The sequence below is a fragment of the Procambarus clarkii genome, chromosome 49, assembly GCF_040958095.1.
Source record: "Procambarus clarkii isolate CNS0578487 chromosome 49, FALCON_Pclarkii_2.0, whole genome shotgun sequence".
In the NCBI taxonomy this organism is placed as follows: domain Eukaryota; kingdom Metazoa; phylum Arthropoda; class Malacostraca; order Decapoda; family Cambaridae; genus Procambarus; species Procambarus clarkii.
In genome coordinates, this window is record NC_091198.1 from 28,120,140 (window position 1) to 28,141,608 (window position 21,469).

Below are 21,469 nucleotides of genomic sequence, written 5' to 3' on the forward strand. Positions count from 1 at the left end.
CGCAACACCTCAAACCAATCTTATTGACTGATGACACAACTTTCATCTTCTCCAGTCCTGACCCTCTTGCTCTAAATGTCACTGTGAATACTGAACTAAATAAAGTCCATCTTTGGCTAACTGCTAACAAACTCACTCTTAACATTGACAAAACTTTCTATATCTTGTTTGGTAATAAATCCTCAAATGAAATTAATTTAAGAATAAACAATAAACAAATCAGTAGTAAAGTTGATGGTAAATTCCTTGGTGTCCTCATCGATAACAAGCTGAATTTCCAGGGACACATTCTAAATATAGCAAAAAAAGTTTCTAAAACTGTTGGCGTTCTTTCTAAGATCAGATATTATGTTCCTCGCCCTGCCCTGGTGACGCTCTATTACTCTCTCATCTATCCTTATCTAAACTATGGTATTTGTGCTTGAGGTTCTACTACCCAAAATCATTTACGTTCTCTAATTACCCAACACAAAGCTGCTATTAGAACAATATCTAACTCTGGGTCCAGACAGCACTCGGTACCCTTACTTAAATCTCTGAATATGTTAGACATTAAGTCACTGCACATCCTCTCTTGTGTACTCTATATATTTAAAACTGAATTGTAATGTCAATCCTGACCTTCAACGCTTCCTAGAAGGTTGTAACAGAACTCGTGTGCACCAACCCAGAAACAAATACCTATTTGATATTCCAAGAGTACGACTTAATCAAACTAGGAATGCTCTACAAATCAAGGGACCCAGAATGTGGAATGACCTTCCCAACTATGTCAAAGATTGTACCTCTCTCAACCAGTTTAAGATGAAAACTAAGTACTACCTAATTAACTCCATGTAACCTACCTTACTTCTAAATGTCAAACCATGTCTTACTATTTAAACAAAAATAAAATGCTGTTTGTTGACCAACTTGTATATTGGCTATTATACATGTTCCCCCCTCTTTTTATCTTTTATTATTTTGTTTTCATTCAACACAATTTATACTTTAAGCTCAATTACTATTAAGTTTTAGTCCAAGTATTTTTAGTCTACCCCACCTCTCCTTGCCTGAAACGCTATGCGTACTAGGGGCTTTATGTATTGTATGTACTACCTCTATTTTTAAATCTAACAGAATGTTTGTACTGTAACGCTGCTACTATATATATACTGTTCCTAAATAAATAATTATTATTATTATTATTATTATTATTATTATTATTATTATTATTATAGGAGTTGTGGGAATTCTCACACGATGTCTTCAACATCTGCTTAAGTGTTTGATGGAACCGCTCAATTACCCCCTGACTCTGTGGATGGTATGGGCTAGAAACTTTATGAGTTAATCCATGGTCCTAACAGAATTGTTCAAAACTGTCAGACTTAAAATTAGTACCATTGTCGGTTTGCACGACCCGAGGCAGTCCTAAAGTAGAAAAAATTGCGACATACGAGCAACAACAGTCTTTGCTCGGATATTCCTTACAGCAAAAGCCTCAGGATAACAGGTCGTGATACACATGATCGTGACCAGGTAGATATTACCAGACTTAGTTCTAGGTAATGGACCAACACAGTCCATTACCACATGAGAAAATGGTTCCTCCGGCACTACAATAGGCCTTAGAGGAGCTTTAGGTGGTGTCTGGTTAGGTTTCCCAACAAGCTGACAAGGAATACATTAGTTACAAAATTTTGCCACATCGCTTTTCAGCTTGGGCTAATAATTTTGTTTTAAATTTTGTGATAAGAAATATTAATACCTTGATGTCCCCCTATAAGATCATCATGAGCAGCAGCCAAAACTCTCTCCCTATAGCAGGTAGGCAACATAACCTGGTGGACTACATCCCACTCATTTGACAAGGGAGAACTCTGTGTTCTCCATTTTCTCATCAAAATCTGATAATTGTAATAGTACCCAGTTGCTGCATCTACAACCTCCTCCTCCTTAGAGAGAGCTACATCGTGACATTCTGCAAGACTTGGGTCAGCTTGCTGTTAATCACTCAAGGAGGCATCCATGCCTTGGTCAGATGCCATTGGCCGAGGCTCAACAGTGTTCTCCTCCACATCCTCACTACTCTCGGTAGGAGGCGATGGTAGGCTCTCCACGATGTCCTCTGCCTCATCATCAAGTCGGGCCATGAATGTGTCCGCAAGGTCCACTTGGCTTTCACCACTCGGTAAGTTCCTCGTGTCCTCGGGATTTGCCACCTTGGCAATTACAGGGCTGCCCTTACATTTAAGTCCCATACCTCTGGTCACCACGCACACAGGGTACACCACATTATCCTCTGTGGCGGGTAGATCCAGGGAAACCTTAGTGGTAGGCAACATAATAGGCAGTCTGGAGTCCCCTACCTTATCCCTTGCTAAATCATTACCCAAAATTACATCAACATTAGGGAAAGGTAGGTAAGATGTGACTCCGACTGTACAAACACACTTGTGGAAATCAGATTCCAGGGTGACCTTACAGAGGGATACTGCTCGAGATTCACTAGTGACACCGTTGACCAGTACCACCTCTCCAGTGTCGAGAGTGTTGGCACCTTGCAATGCACTCTCCAAGATTAAAGTCTGGATGGCACCGGTGTCTCGGAAGATCACCAAGTCCTTCCAGGTAGAACCCTCAGACAAAAGTCTCCCCTTCAACAAGAATGGGGTAAGCAGGTCCAACCACTGTGGGTTGGAGGTCTTACTCCCGAACCCTTCAGAAGGCCTCAAGCCCTGAGTCACAACAAGAACACTGGGTCTTTTTTCCGGGTGTCGTTGCCAACAACAGCTAGTAAAGTGGTTTGCACATTTACAGTGACCACAGACTCGTCGGGGAGAAGAGACATTACTAACAGGATTGCCCTTTGGTTCACCCTTAGATACCATGGGGCTAGACAATTTAACAGGGATAGTTATGTCTGAAACAGAAGGTGCATTAGTTATAGGGTTAGAATGGGCTGGTCTGGACTGGCTGTGGGTATAAGTTTTGTTACTCTGTGGGCTATAATTAATAGAGAGTCACCAGGGCAGGGCGGGGTACATAATACCTGATCTTAGAAAGAATGCCAACAGTTTTTGAAACTTTTTTTTATATATTTAGAATGTGTCCCTGGAAATTAAGCTTGTGGTCAATGAGATCGCCAAGGAATTTGCCATCTATTTTGTTACAAATTTGGGTACTGTTTATTCTGAGATTTATTTGATTAGATGATTTATTGCCAAACAGGATATAGAAAGTTTTGTCAGGGTCAATGATCAGAGTAAGGGTAAGGGAGGTTAAGGAAGCTTGGCCGTGAGCTTCAGGTGCAATTTCATATGCCCTCAAGATCCGTTCCCTGACTTTACAATAATCAAAACAATCGCAGTCAGTCATGTTTATAAAAATATCTTGGACCTTGCCTCTAAGTCTTCCCTGTAGGATTTTCACCCACTCTTCCTTTGGCCAGTTCATGGACATGGCCAGTCTCTGAAAATGGTTGAAAAACCATTTTTACGTTTTCTTACTAACTTACTTACGTTTTACTTACAAAAACTAACTTACGTTTTCAGGGTCTGACTCTAAAAAATCAGGCCAGTTATGCTTTTTATCATAATGCCTGGGGTTCGAGTCCCCAGCAGGTGGTGGTACAGCGGCATTTGCTCTAATTCTTTCCGAATCATTTTTGAGCCTTTGCTCCTCTACTCCATTTTACTCTAACAATTTTGCCGCTTGCTCTGCTACTCTAGCCTTTTGCTCTACCAGTCTTAACTGGGCTAGTTGTAATTCTAACTCCATATTCCTACTAGCTACACTTTCCACTGGACTGGGCTTGCATAAAGGTGTGTCACTTGGAAATAGTTCTTGGTCTATGCAATGTTGTAAGATTTCATTCACCAAAGGCCCACTTTTTATCAATGTCATTTAACTCGAGGCCAAATTCCTTGCCTAACAATACTAAATTAGATTTGGTGAGCTTCTTAATCTCTACCACTGAAGGTTCCTTTTACCAGTTCCTGTATTTTAGCCTCCATCACTAATTAATCAAGCTCCTAGCCAAAGTAAAAAATAAAACATAAAAATTGGAAAAAAACAAAAATTTGCATGGCCCCTATCACAAGGCCACACTTACCTCAGTCGTGAAGGGATCCAGCTGGGTGTCCAGTCAGTGGCAAGATATATCCTTTGCTAGGTGAGCTGGACCCTAGGTTACCACATAACCGTTCTGCGGAAAGCAAGAATTTTACTTTTGGCACTCAAAAATCTAATTTTTTTAAAATTTAGGCATAAATAGTTCCTCCCGGTCAAGCCAACCACTTGTTATGGAGAGTATGAAGTGTTAAGTAGAAGGGCCAATAGCTAGAATCAAGATGTGTCAAAAATAGTGGGATAGATAGGCCCGGCCCCAAAGAAACATAGGTTCCTAATAATGTTTCAAGGTTTTAGAAACAGATCTGTGGTCTAGAAGACGATCACCTACACCACTTCAACAGGATTAATGGATTCACCTCAAAAACTAACTTATTTATTAAATCCTATAATAACCCCCCATATACATTACTATAATAAAAAACACTTTACCACACTACCTTCCGTTAACTACCTTGGTCCACTTATACAGGATACAAGGCTTACACTTGGAAAAGCTAGTGTAAAGTCTACTTGAAAAGAACTCGAAGGCTTGAAGCAGCCTGGGGTAGCTAAGCCCCACGTGGCACCCTAGTCACAACACAATGCACTTAGGGATGCCCCAAAACACTGGCTTAGACTACTCAATAACTACAACTTTTGCCAGAGACCAGTTACACAGGGTTATACTTAGAGAATCACTGTAGACTATGGTAAGGAAAAGGGAGAAGGAGGAGGAGAATGGAGACAGAGCCACACATGGAAGATGTTGCCACAAGGAGAGCCAGGCCAGGGAAGACCGACCTAGAGCCCTGATACCTCTTACTCTGATTGCTGCTGGCCGGCTACTCAGCTGATCATACAACAACCATCATCCCAAGTCTACTCAGGCATTCTTTACTAGTTACTTTAATAATTTCTAAACATAGTTGATAACTAGTTCAATATTATGTTTAATAATCAACAAGCACAGAGTCTTAATGCTCTGTGAGAAACAAGATTCGTCTTACGTCTGGCAAGGAAGACGTGAACAAATGAATGAAACGCTCCAAGTATAAACGTTATGTTAAATAACTATCCTTCTCACAAGATTATTTGTAACTCAGTTTGACCTCTGGTTTCCACTAAGAACCCAGGGTCGTAACACATGCCAAAGTACAGAGCTGGGGATTTTCATTTGGGTGACAAACTATTCTCGAGCCTTAATCGAGCCAGGTCATAACATAAGTGGCGACCATGAGACAGGACTTAAGCTGTTGGAAATTTCCAACACTAATAAAATACTTTTGTATTATAATAAATCGTCATTATTATTATATACTAACTACAGTAGTCACTAAATTTACTATCAGTAATGTTAACATAAACTAACCATTATATCTTGCGTATTAATGCTGGAATTCTTACGAAATCAAGCACCAATATTGCGTCAGATTATATCTAGATAAACACATTTATTGCCAATGTGCTAGAGAATTGAATGTGGTTCTCTAAAATCATCAGTATTCTGTGTGATAATTATTTACGGATAACATAACTCCCAAATAATTCTAAATCGAGAGTTTTTAGTTACAATTGTTATCAAGTAATAGTTTTTCTGTCATGCGTGAATGCCATGGAGAAAACTATAATCTTCTCCATTTCTCGTTTACCACCATAAGACGAGAAAGCAATAATATTTAAATCTCTAGAATCACAACCCATTCCTTATTAAAGTATTTCAACCACAATTGCGCGAAATAGTATTATTCGTGATAAATAATTTCTGTGGTGAATGCGGGACGCGGGTTGGAGAGGAAGGAGACGCCATTGTTGAGACTTGTGTTGGGGAGTGAGCAGCCAGCGTGCGTACTTGGATAGAAGAAAGTCGTGGCGTCAGAGTCTGAGACACGTGGCGTTGGGATTATCAGCAAGAATTACACTGATACTCAACTTGTAACGAATAATTATTCTTCCACGTACTCCATAGTGCTCGGTCAAACAATAACGCGTCGAGAGTCAAGCCAAACTCTCAATCACGTGTACAACATCGTGGAAGTTTGAGACTGAGACGCGATGTCGGCAGACTTCAGCATATACTGCGCTCATGCTAAGTATATTTTCTTTCTTGATGCAAATACAAAATCTTGTAAGCCTTAAATTTTTTTACATGTACTCCAATATGTACATCTTCAACTTCTTCCACTAGTGCACCTTCTATCTCATCTTTCACAGGTTCCTATACACTAACAGTTTCTTCAGCAGGAATTGATTCTCTAACATCCTCAACCCTGAGTATCAACTTCAAGTTTATTATCAACTAGCTGTACCCGGCCACGCGTTGCTGTGGCTCAGCAAATTTCATCTTTCCCCCAGTCCTCCCCACCATTTCCCCCTCCCTCGTCCACTCGTCCTCCCAATTATTCCCCAGTCCCCCATCCCCTCGTCTTCTCCACCATCGACCATTGCATCGTCCCTTCGTCCTTCCCACCATTTCCCACTCCACCGTCCCCTCGTCCTCCCAACCATTTCCCACTCCACCGTCCCCTAGTCCTCCACACCATCTCTCACTCCCCAGTCTCATCGTCCTTCCCACCATTCTCTCCTCCTCAGTCCCCTCTTCCTCTCCCGAATCCCCCACTACCCGGTCCCCTTGTCCTCCCTCAGTTCTTCATTCCCCTATCCCCTCGTCCCCACCATCCCCAACTCCCCCGTCGCCTCGTCCTCCCTACCATTAGCCCCTCCCCTGTCCCCTTCGTCTACCCCACCGTCCCACATACCCGTGCCTAGTCCTCCCCACCATTCCCCACTCTCTCTCGTCGGATACATTCCCAAATGATCTGATGTTCCCATAAGAAAATTGGGAACATCAAATGATCTGATGTTCCAATCACTAAAAAATAAAAAGACCAGTTAAAAAAACGAAATGAAAAACAATGAAAAATAAAAATAAACTATACTCACGAAATGAAAGGTATGGTAACAACGCAGCTCAATTCCAAGGCAATGTCACACAAAATAATTAAATCAAAATTAAAAATAATTGATATCTATGAAAATTCAATTTATCAATGCAATCAGAAATACTGAAATGGAATTGTAACATATGTAGTATTGCATGTGTTGCTGTTACGTGTAACAGATGGCGCTGTTTTTCCAAGAAAAGCATGTTTTTACCTGTCACAGGTGTGGCATCTATATAGTAGATATATAAAAAGACGCGCATATTCGAATGGAACTTTGTGTCAAAATTTCATAGCAATCGGTGAAGAACTTTTGGAGATTACAGCATGTGTTGCTCTTAGGTCCCACAGATGGCGCTGTTTTCCAAAAAAGCATGTTTTCTTTGGTCACAGGTGAGGCATGTATGTAGTAGATATATAAAAACATGCACCTATTCGAATGCAACGTTGTGTCAAAATTTCAAAGCAATCGGTAAAGAGGTTTCGAAGATTTCCCTCACCTGAAAAACACATTTTAAAAAAAAAACATGTTTTTTTCCCGTCACAGACGTGACGTCTATATAGTACGTATATAAAAACCCGCTCGGATGCGAATGAAACATCGTGTGAAAATTTCAAAGCAATCGGTGAAGAACTTTCGGAGATTAGCGATTTTGAACAAACGAACATTTCTATTTTTACTTATATAGATGCTAAGCACTTCTGGCATAACTTCCCTCAAAACCGGTTTCTCTTCTTGAGGCGGAACTTCAACAATGACTTCCTTTACATGAAGATATTCCTCAAGAGGAGGGGTCGCGCTCATATTCTTCTATATCATGTTGTAAAACTGGTATTGGTGTGGGGGGCCTCTGGGATTATGTCATCGTCCACATGTATACTCGGAGTTGGAATTTCTGGAGCAATAAGTTTCTCCTCTTTCGTCTCTCCATCCGTTTCATTCACCACCGACACATTGTCTTCTTAGCCTGCTTGCTTACCTCGTGTCTCGACTAAGTAGTGCGACGATCACCGATAGTGAGACTAGAAGCAACATGAAAATAATCTTTGCGACAGTCCTACTGCTGTCTCCATTGTTAGTGCTTAATTGGTTCTTGTTGCTATTAGTTGCCGTTGACTTGCCCTACGTGTCTGTAGTATCATCTTCGTGGTCTTCTGAAGCAATAATCATGCTGACAGGGCTAATATTCTTGGGATGGTACAGTTTCAATATGTTAACATGCAGGAGCATCTGTTTCTTCTTGCTATCATGTGTTCCCAGGACATAATTGCTGCCATTTACTTTCCTAATCACAAGGCAGGGACCCTTAAACTTTGCATTTAAACTTCATCCCATAATGGGAGAATACGCTAGTACCTGGTTTCCCACCTTGAAATCTCTGGGTTTTGTTGTAATATCTTTTAGTTTAGTTCATTCATTATGCACCCCATACCCATCTTGTGGGAGGAAGTGGAAAGGTTTCATTTCTAAGTACCTCAACAACTTACTCTTTCTTTCCTTTGGGTACTGGGAAATAATCGATGGCTTCAACCTACGATCTCACTGGAGCCACTTCACCATGCCCTACCACATAACCTAAATACTCCAGTTGGGCTCTTCCAAACTCACTCTTTGTCCAGTTAATTCTCATATCGGCACTTTCTAATCGATTTGTTCGACCGATTAGTCTGTTTACGGGCTCCCTTCAAGAGTCTGCAAATACCACAATATCGTCGACGTATACCGCACAACCTGTTGCACCTTGCAACACCTGGTTCATCACTTGTTGGAAACATGGTCTTCTTCTAAGTGACAGAACTTCTCTCACACCTTGGCTAGGCTGTCTGAGTTGGACACCTTCGCTCCATCAGTCCTCTCTACTTACTGCTATCCTCCACCGTTTCTTCTTCTTGCATTCCACACGTCAAGAATTAGGCACTTATTATCTGTACCTCCTCTGTCGTCCTTATACTTCGGTTCGTTGTCCTCACGCTTCGGTCTGTCCCCATCACACTTCAGCCTCTCGTCATCAATACGTCTCTCTGTCGTTTTCGCCGATGATCCCTTCTTTCATCTCCACCTTAATCTGTTACTTCATCTTCCTCGACTTTCATCGAACCTTCGACTTTCTTCTTCTCCTCCTCTATGCTCGCATATCAGCTTCTTCCTCTTCTCCCGATTCGCTCTACTACACAACTCCAATTCTTCTTCTTCAACTCTTCCTCGTTCTCTCAGAGCTTCGTCAAGTACTGTACTACACTCGGCTGTACTCGACCATACTTGTTGTTTTACCTCTTCTAAAGTGCTAGTTAGCCTCTCTCCATACGTACTGTCTCTTCTCACTTCTTCGTCTTGGCTATCACTCCTTTCTGCTTCCCATGAAACGCATCAACTTCTGACATCTCACACAACTCAACATCATCATCCCGACACTTATGTTCCTGTGGACAACTTTTCACTCTACTCTCGTCCTCAGTCTGTCCACGTTCTTGTTTACCTCTGTTCAGCACAGTCATCTCCACTTTCTGATTCTCGATTTTAGCAGGCTGAGCTTCACTCAGTCCACTCTATTCATATTACTTCTCTCCGGAAGGGTCATCTTCATTTCTGACCTCTCCTTGCCCTCATCTTCATGAGCTAGACCTTCACCAAATAGCTACCCTATCTCCACGTCGGTCTCTTCCCTCGGTGGAGTCGACTCTGTCACATCTACTCCAGTGTCTCCTTTGTCGGCCACCTCTGCCCTCGTCACTACAGGGGTAATGTATACAATGACTTGGCTGTCTTCTGACTCATCGTCTAGGATGCTACTCAGGTCTACTCTCTCAGGTGTCCCATCAGTACCATGGCCCTTCCAGCACTCTTCTGGCACAGCTTCCGCTATGAGCTCCGGCAACACCTTCGACCCGCATAATTCATTACCAAGGATTACCTGTATCCCTGGAACAGGTATGTCAGGGAAATCTCCCAACATCACCTCTGCCAACAAATAATCTGACTTCAGCCTGACAGCACAATTGGGCATGTCACCCTTAGACAATAACCCATGCACCTCTTTTTTCCGACTTCTCAAAATCAGACTCTGATTTGCTCGGGTATTTCTTAGGATACTTACTTCCACTTTAGGTTGGTCTTCTATACTAACCCAACCTCTACTAATGAACGGGTTATTCCTCTCGTTCGTCAAGACCACTTTCTGCAGTTTGTCCTGTATCAAATTAATACATGCATTTCGGGGGTCACACATTGTGAGGGTCACAACTCTCTCTTGCCCTGCCGACAATCTTTCATCATGTGAACCACGTCCATTACATTTATAGCATCTTATTTGGAAGAAGTCTCTTCTATATCCCCCTGAGTGGCTTTGACTCTGTCCACTCGCATTTGAGGTTCTCTGCATTGGTGCACCAGCTGCAGTCTGCTGGATCTGGCTGGACTCCTGATTAATTTCTTGTTTAACTCAGTCATCCTCACTTTCAGATGAGGCGTACAACCTCATTTTTTGAGTTTTATGATACTTTCGTTTATTCGTCCATTTATCAAAAATTTTCCCACTCCAAGCTCCCCAAGGTTTGCCATAATTTCATTTAATATCGCTCTTAACTCTGCTTTCCCTCAGCCTCTGTAATCATATCTGCCCTATCGGCTGCATCTCTTACATTTTTCACTCCTGTCTCCTGGAACTTAAATTTCATTTCAGGGTGCATCATTTCCAGACGTTTCTCAATAATCATCAACTGTTTCAAATTACCATAGGATTCTACACCGACAGCTTCAATCCATCTCTGGAAATGCCTTTCCAGATCTCTCGCTGTCTCGGCAAAAGTACTTGCAGGAGCCTTCGTCATTTCTCTGAAGCGTTTTCTGTATGCTTCAGGAGTCAACAGGAAAGAATGCAATACGCTTTTATTCAAGGTCCAGTAATATTGGCATTCCTCCAAAGACAACTGGGTATATGCCTTTTTGGCAGCACCAGTCAATCGTAACTGTACCAATTGAGCCCACTCCACTTGCGGCCACTGTCTGATGTTGGCTATCTTCTCAAAATGTTCGAAGAAGCTCTCTGACTCCTCAGGCACGAAAAGTGGAATATCTTTCTCCCTAACTTTATTATCTGTTGGGTGTGATCAACCCGTTCTCGCACTTTCTTTAAGTCAATATTGACTTATTAAATACGTGCATGTGACATACTAATTTATTGTAAATAGTTTAGTTTACCTTGAAAAGCTTCATAGAAAACACCGACCTTACCTAACCTTCTTAGTATGTTAAGATAAGAATCTTATTGCTTTGTAATTACAATTATTACTTAACCTATACCTATAATTGGTTAAGTAATAATTGTAATTACGAAGCAATAAGATGCTTATCTTAACATACTAAGAAGGTTAGGTAAGGTCGGTGTTTTCTATGAAGCTTTTCAAGGTAAACTAAAATATTCATAATAAATTAGTATGTCACATATGCATTTATTTAATAAGTCAATATTGACTTAAAGAAAGTGCGAGAACGGGTTGGTGTGATACATGAGTGGTGCTCCCTGGCAACCCAGGTTCAATCCTATGCTCTGACAAAGCTCTATTTGACTCTATCTCCCTTTGTTTTGTTTTCTCTTTTTCTTTCTCTTGTTGTAGGTCAAGTTTTCTTACCATGGTTTCCTCTTTTTCTTTCTCCTGTTCCAACTCCAGTTCTCTTATTCTAGGTTTCTCTCTTTATACCTCTAGTTTATTCTTTTCTTTTTATTTTTCTTTCTCTACCTCTAATTTAGTTTTCTCTGCATCATTTTTCATCTGCAGTTCTAACTTTAACTTTTTTAGTTGGAACTGCCTCTCTTTGTCCTCTCGTTGCATTTGGAGCTCAAGCTGGAACCTTTCCAAGCTCCTATTCCGGCTACTCCTACTTGATCCTTGGGATCTCACTTCCTCGTGTCCATCATCTTCCTTTCCACTTTCAGCTCCTTTCTGGGTTCCATGCTCTGCCACTTCACTCCTGTCTTTCAACTGTCTAAGGATCTCCTTCATTCCGGCCACTTTGGATGACATCACCTTGACACCACATTTCTCCGCTACCTGCTTTAACTGGTCTTTGGTGTCCCCTTCCAAATCTTCAGGTTTGCCTGACTCAACAAATGCTTGCACCTTTCCCATCCTGTCCTGTGGGGTCTTCCCAAGAGAGAGCAAATTCACCTGCACTCACACGGGTTACCTACTGCTGCAGTGGGTGTGTCAGTCCCACCTCCTGGACTCGAACTGTGGATGTGTCAATTCAATAACCCGGACAGGCCTCCCCCCCAATATTCAATCAGGGAGGGAGGGGTTTTGGGTGTTGTCATACAATGAACTTTGGTCATTTGAACCAACCTGATACTAGCTTACCATCGAACAGAGACCCCAACCCCCTCCTTGACAGAACAAACAGCCGACCGCAGCAGTCACACTCCCGCTACCGTTGGTCGACCAGCAATAGACATCTGAGTGCGTGCAATTATTTAGGAGATCACTCTGGTAAGCATCTGGTTCTAGGAGTAGGGTTCAGTGTCACCTTAATTCAGGGGTACAACTCACACTGCCTAGTTGTCATGAGTACACATCCGCTCTTGAGCCGCCGTGACTCCCCACACTCTCCTTACTATGGGATGATCTATCATTTCCCCTTATAGTCCACTATTACCCAAATTATGTCCGTGTCTTTCATTACGAACCTGTTATCTCATTTATATGAATAGCTGATTCGTAACGTTTATTAGAGTAGCATTAGTATATATTATTCTATTTAGATGTAATATAGATAGTAGTGTGCTTGTATTACCAATTCTTTGTAAGAATGAGAGTATTATTTTGTGTCTTATCTATTTAGCATTTATTCATGTTGGATATATGTCCAGCTAGGCTTGACAGATGTTTGTGGGATTAAGAATACCAACTTTGTCTTATGAGTGAAGGGGGGGGGGGGTAGGAGTATGTTGTTGGCTGTTCCTTGACCCAAAGCTGTGTTTGTGGAAGTTTAAGTTGTCTGTATAAGTGTGTGGATGATTTGGCGGCTTGCCATATATGTTGTGCATTTTTGTATACTATTAGTATTAGTGATTTATTAGTTACTGAGGGGAACGAGTGTGAATCATCTCCCCATATGTTGTACATGAGGTAGGCGGCCAAGTTTATGCATGTTAGTTACTGTCCTTTTGTATGTCAGTATTTCAGTTATAGGCTAACCTTATGGAAGCTGTGCTACCTTTACCATTCACCTGTGAGGGTAAATTAAGTTAGTAGTCTTGCGTATCAGATATGCTACACTTAATCTTGTGTACATGTGGCAGCAGTCAGACCCAGGCCAGGCCTACCATCTCCAGCCTGTGTGGAGGCCTAGAGCTAGATACTATGTAATTAGTTTGTACTACTTCATTTACTTAGATGTTGGTCCAGTAATAATTAGCTGATTTTGTTTTACCGTTTCTAAGTAAATGAAAGTTAGACTTGCAGAGAGAGCTTAGCAAGGAATTATTTAGCCCTAGGGCATTCGAATACATTTTTCTGAACGCGGGCTGCATGCAAGCAGTGGCGTGGGTGTTTGAGCCAGTTGTACTCGGGAGCTGTTCGATGGAAGACGTGGACTGGTGATCTCAGGGCATGGACCCCCTTAAAGGTTTAGTAGGATTAAGTCATTTTAAGTAGACAGTAGTGGAGTTAGCCAATCATTTTAGTATTACCCACCTGAGTGGGAATTCTTATTATTGTGTTTGCTTAGATAGCCTAGTGCACAAGTCTCTGTCTCCCTTCCGGAGCTGGTCACGTGGTATTGTGTTAGTCTGAGTGTGTTTAAGCTTGTTTTATTATTAAATGTTGCCTAGAGGAATTATACTGGAGAAATGTAGTCACGAGTTAAGTCACGTTAATTCTAACCCCCCCCTTTTTTCCGTGCTGTTATGGGGAGCATGAAGTGTTACGTAGAAGGGCCAATAGCTAAAATCAAGATGTGTCAAAAATAGTGGGATAGATAGGCCCGGCCCCAAAGGAACATAGGTTCCTGTTAATGCTTCAAGGTCTTAGAAACAGATCTGTTGTCTAGAAGACAATCACCTACACCACTTCAACAGGATTAATGGATTCACCTCAAAAACTAACTTATTTATTAAATCCTATAATAACCCCCCATATACATTACTATAATAAAAAACACTTTACCACACTACCTTCCGTTAACTACCTTGGTCCACTTATACAGGATACAAGGCTTACACTTGGAAAAGCTAGGGTAAAGTCTACTTGAAAAGAACTCGAAGGCTTGAAGCAGCCTGGGGTAGCTAAGCCCCACGTGGCACCCTAGTCACAACACAATGCACTTAGGGATGCCCCAAAACACTGGCTTAGACTACTCAATAACTACAACTTTTACCAGAGACCAGTTACACAGGGTTATACTTAACTTAGAGAATCACTGTAGACTATGGTAAGGAAAAGGGAGAAGGAGGAGGAGAATGGAGACAGAGCCACACAGGGAAGATGTTGCCACAAGGAGAGCCAGACCAGGGAAGATGTTGCCACAAGGAGAGCCAGGCCAGGGAAGATCGACCTAGAGCCCTGATACCTCTTACTCTGATTGCTGCTGGGCGGCTACTCAGCTGATCATACAACAACCATCAATCCAAGTCTACTCAGACATTCTTTACTAGTTACTTTAATCATTTCTAAACATAGCTGATAACTAATTCAATATTATATTTAATAATCAACAAACACAGTGTCTTAATGCTCTGTGAGAAACAAGATTCGTCTTACGTCTGGCTAGAAAGACATGAACAAAGGTATGAAACGCTCCAAGTATAAACGTTATGTTAACTAACTATCCTTCTCACAAGATTATTTGTAACTTAGTTTGACCTCTGGTTTCCACTAAGAACCCAGGGTCGTAACACTCCTCCCCCTCTTCAGAGAGAAAAAAAAATGTGGCTACTAGAATACTAGTCATATTTTTTTTTATAGCATACAGAGAATAAAAAGGAAAATCTGTGCAATAAAAGAAAATCAACCGAACCAAAAATTTCTCTGCAAGAAAAAGCACAAAGGAATTCTCTGAAAAAAAAGCACATACCAAAAAAAAAAAATGGTGAAGTAAATAAATTTGACACGGAATATTTAATGTCACAGGTGAACGTAAAAAAAAATAACTAAAACATGACAGTTGGTATATGGCTTCTTGTGGCTCAGATGAATGTTACTCAGATAACTGGGACAGCACATCGGCTTTCACAATGAGTCGGCCCGGTAGGTGGATAATGGAAAGTTTGAAGTCCTGTAGGTACAATGCCTACCTGAGGATGCATTTATTTTTCTCCTTCATCTGGTTTAAGAACACTAGTGGGTTATGGTCCTTGTACCATTCCACTATATTACCTGTTAGATATACTTTAAACTTTTTACATGTTAACACTAGTGCCAACGCTTCTTTTTCTACCACTGAATAATTGCGTTGTGCCTTGTCAAATTTCACAGAGTAATAGTATACTGGGTGGCCCACTTGATCATCCCCAGTTTGCAACAACACTGCACCAGTACCCGAGTCAGATTCGTCAACATGAATTTTAAACGGTCGGTTACACCTTGGACTAGCGAGCACTGGGGCAGAAGCTAAGATCAATTTCAAATTTTTAAATACCTCGGCACAATCTGTTGACCACTTCGGTGGTCAACAGATTTGTTGCGGATGGCCATTTAATGGCCATCCGCAACAAGTCCGTGAGAGGCGTGGCGACACTGGAAAAGTTCTGACAAAAGCAGCGCTAGTACGCACACATACCGATAAATCTTTGAACGTCCTTTTTAGACCGGAGCACTGGATATTCCAGAATGGCACTGATTTTATCTTGCTGAGGTAACACTTTTCCTTGGCCCACTTCATAACCGAGATATGTCACTGTGCCTTGGCCAAAATGACACTTTTTAGCATTTAAAGTTAGGTTTGCACTTTTCAGAACTGTGAACAACTGGCATAACCTAACTATGTGGTGAGTCTAATTACTATCAAAAAGCACAATGTCATCTAAATATGCCCGACAATTTGGCACACTAGTGAGTAGAGAGTTCATTAGCCTTTCGAACGTTGCAGGGGCATTACGCAAGCCGAACGGTAACACTTGATACTCGAAGACACCATCGGGTGTTACGAATGCAGTTAGTTGCTTGGCACGTTCGGTGAGCGGGATCTAATAGTATCCTCTTGAGAAGTCGAATTTCGAGACGAACGTGGCGTTTCTGATCTCGTCGATGCAGTCTTCTAGAAGGGGCAACGGATAGGCATCCACAATGGTCACCTTATTGAGCTATCTTGAGGTTATCTTGAGTTGATTTCGGGGCTTTAGTGTCCCCGCGGCCCGGTCCTTGACCAGGCCTCCACCCCCAGGAAGCAGCCCGTGACAGCTGACTAACACCCAGGTACCTATTTACTGCTAGGTAACAGGGGCATTCAGGGTGAAAGAAACTTTGCCCATTTGTTTCTGCCTCGTGCGGGAATCGAACCCGCGCCACAGAATTACGAGTCCTGCGCGCTATCCACCAGGCTACGAGGCCCCCTATCGAGCTGCCGATAGTCGGTGCATAATCGCCAGGAGCAGTCTGGTTTGGGGACCAAAAGGCAGGGCGAGCACCAAGAGCCCTGGCTCGGCCGGATGAGGCCGTGCTGGAGCAGGAAGTCGACCTCTTTCTGTACGATGGCCTTCTTTTCCGGACTCATCCGATAGGGTTGAAGGTGAATGGGGGTGTAATCCGTCAACTTGACATCATGGTAGATGGCATCAGTCTGGGTCTGGACCTCTCTGAACAGACTGGAGAATTCGTTAAGTAACGACTGCACCTCCTCACGTTGGGCCATCTGTAAATGGGACAGTCCCTCCTCCACAGCATCCACAGAAATAGAATTTTTGAGAATGAGATTAGTTGGGTCCCTAGAACAATCATCCCCTCCCTCACTAGAAAAGGAAACATTGGTTAGTGCGACGGGCCTGGGGCCCTGGAACTTCTTCAGCCGGTTCAAGTGTACGAGCATTACCTGGTTATGCTTGTCAGAGTGCCTCACTTTGAACGTGAGGTCCCCAGCCTTTTCTGTCACAATACAGGGGGCCTTTGTACTTGTGAGACATATTGTTCCCTAGTCGAGGCTTTAATACCAGGACAGGGTCGCCAGGCTGAAATACCCGCAACTTAGCCTTAGCATCGTGTCGTTCTTTCATATTTTCTTGGGCCTTCCCAAGATACTTTAGTGCAGCCGCCTTGCAGTCCCTGAGTCTCTGGTGGTGTTGCGCAAAGAAAGCCGAACCTTCGGTCAACGTTACTTTCCCTAACAGATTCTCCTGTAACATTTGCAAGGGTCCACGAAGCTTATGCCCAAAGACTAACTGAAAAGAAGAACAACCCAGTGAACTTTGTATCCCCTCTCGAGCAGCAAACAAAACATAAAGCAGGATCTCATCCCAGGAGCTGAATCTAAAATAATTAGAAGAGCCAAAATTAAATACTACGAAGATAAATTTACTCAAACAAAGGGCATCATAAAAAAAACATGGAGCACAATTTCACACATATTGGGATCAAAAAAGATCTTAAATAACAAACCAATAATCCTGTCAAATAACGATGGTCTGCTTTCAGCCACTGATTCTGCTATTGAATTCAATAGGTTCTTCTCATCCATTGGGTCATCCCTTGCTAATGATATTCCATCTTCCAGTACTAATGTTCAGGACTATCTTACAGGTAACTACCCACAGTCTCTGTACCTAACGCCCGCTAATTCCACTGATGTAAATGAGGTAATCGTTTCCCTAAAGACCAAGTCTAGTGCCCTTGTGGAGATACCAACTAATCTACAAAAAAGCCTCCAGATCTTTAGCCCCTGCCATTGCATTGCTCTACAACAAGCCACTTGAACTCCAAACTTTTCTAGATATTCTAAAAAAAAAAAGCGAGAGTAACCCTAATCCATAAATGTGGTGATCTCACTGATGTCAACAACTCCAGACCTATATCAATTCTGCCAAACATGTTAAAAATATTTGAAAAACTAATCTACAAGCAGCTTTACTCTTATCTAGCCAAACACAATATACTAAGCTCTTGTCAATATGGCTTCAGACCCAAAAAAAGCACTAACGATGCACTTATTAGTATGGTTAACTTGATACATACAATACCTTCAGTCCTACCTTACTGACAGGCTCCAGTATGTTTCTGTGAATAATTCCATTTCTCCGACACTACCTATAAACATCGGTTTTCCACAGGGCAGCATACTTGGCCCTCTCCTCTTTCTCATCTACATTAATGACCTTCCAAATGCCTCGCAACACCTCAAACCAATCTTATTGACTGATGACACAACTTTCATCTTCTCCAGTCCTGACCCTCTTGCTCTAAATGTCACTGTGAATACTGAACTAAATAAAGTCCATCTTTGGCTAACTGCTAACAAACTCACTCTTAACATTGACAAAACTTTCTATATCTTGTTTGGTAATAAATCCTCAAATGAAATTAATTTAAGAATAAACAATAAACAAATCAGTAGTAAAGTTGATGGTAAATTCCTTGGTGTCCTCATCGATAACAAGCTGAATTTCCAGGGACACATTCTAAATATAGCAAAAAAAGTTTCTAAAACTGTTGGCGTTCTTTCTAAGATCAGATATTATGTTCCTCGCCCTGCCCTGGTGACGCTCTATTACTCTCTCATCTATCCTTATCTAAACTATGGTATTTGTGCTTGAGGTTCTACTACCCAAAATCATTTACGTTCTCTAATTACCCAACACAAAGCTGCTATTAGAACAATATCTAACTCTGGGTCCAGACAGCACTCGGTACCCTTACTTAAATCTCTGAATATGTTAGACATTAAGTCACTGCACATCCTCTCATGTGTACTCTATATATTTAAAACTGAATTGTAATGTCAATCCTGACCTTCAACGCTTCCTAGAAGGTTGTAACAGAACTCGTGTGCACCAACCCAGAAACAAATACCTATTTGATATTCCAAGAGTACGACTTAATCAAACTAGGAATGCTCTACAAATCAAGGGACCCAGAATGTGGAATGACCTTCCCAACTATGTCAAAGATTGTACCTCTCTCAACCAGTTTAAGATGAAAACTAAGTACTACCTAATTAACTCCATGTAACCTACCTTACTTCTAAATGTCAAACCATGTCTTACTATTTAAACAAAAATAAAATGCTGTTTGTTGACCAACTTGTATATTGGCTATTATACATGTTCCCCCCTCTTTTTATCTTTTATTATTTTGTTTTCATTCAACACAATTTATACTTTAAGCTCAATTACTATTAAGTTTTAGTCCAAGTATTTTTAGTCTACCCCACCTCTCCTTGCCTGAAACGCTATGCGTACTAGGGGCTTTATGTATTGTATGTACTACCTCTATTTTTAAATCTAACAGAATGTTTGTACTGTAACGCTGCTACTATATATATACTGTTCCTAAATAAATAATTATTATTATTATTATTATTATTATTATTATTATTATTATTATTATAGGAGTTGTGGGAATTCTCACACGATGTCTTCAACATCTGCTTAAGTGTTTGATGGAACCGCTCAATTACCCCCTGACTCTGTGGATGGTATGGGCTCGAAACTTTATGAGTTAATCCATGGTCCTAACAGAATTGTTCAAAACTGTCAGACTTAAAATTAGTACCATTGTCGGTTTGCACGACCCGAGGCAGTCCTAAAGTAGAAAAAATTGCAACATACGAGCAACAACAGTCTTTGCTCGGATATTCCTTACAGCAAAAGCCTCAGGATAACAGGTCGTGATACACATGATCGTGACCAGGTAGATATTACCAGACTTAGTTCTAGGTAATGGACCAACACAGTCCATTACCACATGAGAAAATGGTTCCTCCGGCACTACAATAGGCCTTAGAGGAGCTTTAGGTGGTGTCTGGTTAGGTTTCCCAACAAGCTGACAAGGAATACATTAGTTACAAAATTTTGCCACATCGCTTTTCAGCTTGGGCTAATAATTTTGTTTTAAATTTTGTGATAAGAAATATTAATACCTTGATGTCCCCCTATAAGATCATCATGAGCAGCTGCCAAAACTCTCTCCCTATAGCAGGTAGGCAACATAACCTGGTGGACTACATCCCACTCATTTGACAAGGGAGAACTCTGTGTTCTCCATTTTCTCATCAAAATCTGATAATTGTAATAGTACCCAGTTGCTGCATCTACAACCTCCTCCTCCTTAGAGAGAGCTACATCGTGACATTCTGCAAGACTTGGGTCAGCTTGCTGTTAATCACTCAAGGAGGCATCCATGCCTTGGTCAGATGCCATTGGCCGAGGCTCAACAGTGTTCTCCTCCACATCCTCAGCCTCATCATCAAGTCGGGCCATGAATGTGTCTGCAAGGTCCACTTGGCTTTCACCACTCGGTAAGTTCCTCGTGTCCTCGGGATTTGCCACCTTGGCAATTACAGGGCTGCCCTTACATTTAAGTCCCATACCTCTGGTCACCACGCACACAGGGTACACCACATTATCCTCTGTGGCGGGTAGATCCAGGGAAACCTTAGTGGTAGGCAACATAATAGGCAGTCTGGAGTCCCCTACCTTATCCCTTGCTAAATCATTACCCAAAATTACATCAACATTAGGGAAAGGTAGGTAAGATGTGACTCCGACTGTACAAACACACTTGTGGAAATCAGATTCCAGGGTGACCTTACAGAGGGATACTGCTCGAGATTCACTAGTGACACCGTTGACCAGTACCACCTCTCCAGTGTCGAGAGTGTTGGCACCTTGCAATGCACTCTCCAAGATTAAAGTCTGGATGGCACCGGTGTCTCGGAAGATCACCAAGTCCTTCCAGGTAGAACCCTCAGACAAAAGTCTCCCCTTCAACAAGAATGGGGTAAGCAGGTCCAACCACTGTGGGTTGGAGGTCTTACTCCCGAACCCTTCAGAAGGCCTCAAGCCCTGAGTCACAACAAGAACACTGGGTCTTTTTTCCGGGTGTCGTTGCCAACAACGGCTAGTAATGTGGTTTGCACATTTACAGTGACCACAGACTCGTCGGGGAGAAGAGACATTACTAACAGGATTGCCCTTTGGTTCACCCTTAGATACCATGGGGCTAGACAATTTAACAGGGATAGTTATGTCTGAAACAGAAGGTGCATTAGTTATAGGGTTAGAATGGGCTGGTCTGGACTGGCTGTGGGTATAAGTTTTGTTACTCTGTGGGCTATAATTAATAGAGAGTCACCAGGGCAGGGCGGGGTACATAATACCTGATCTTAGAAAGAATGCCAACAGTTTTTGAAACTTTTTTTTATATATTTAGAATGTGTCCCTGGAAATTAAGCTTGTGGTCAATGAGATCGCCAAGGAATTTGCCATCTATTTTGTTACAAATTTGGGTACTGT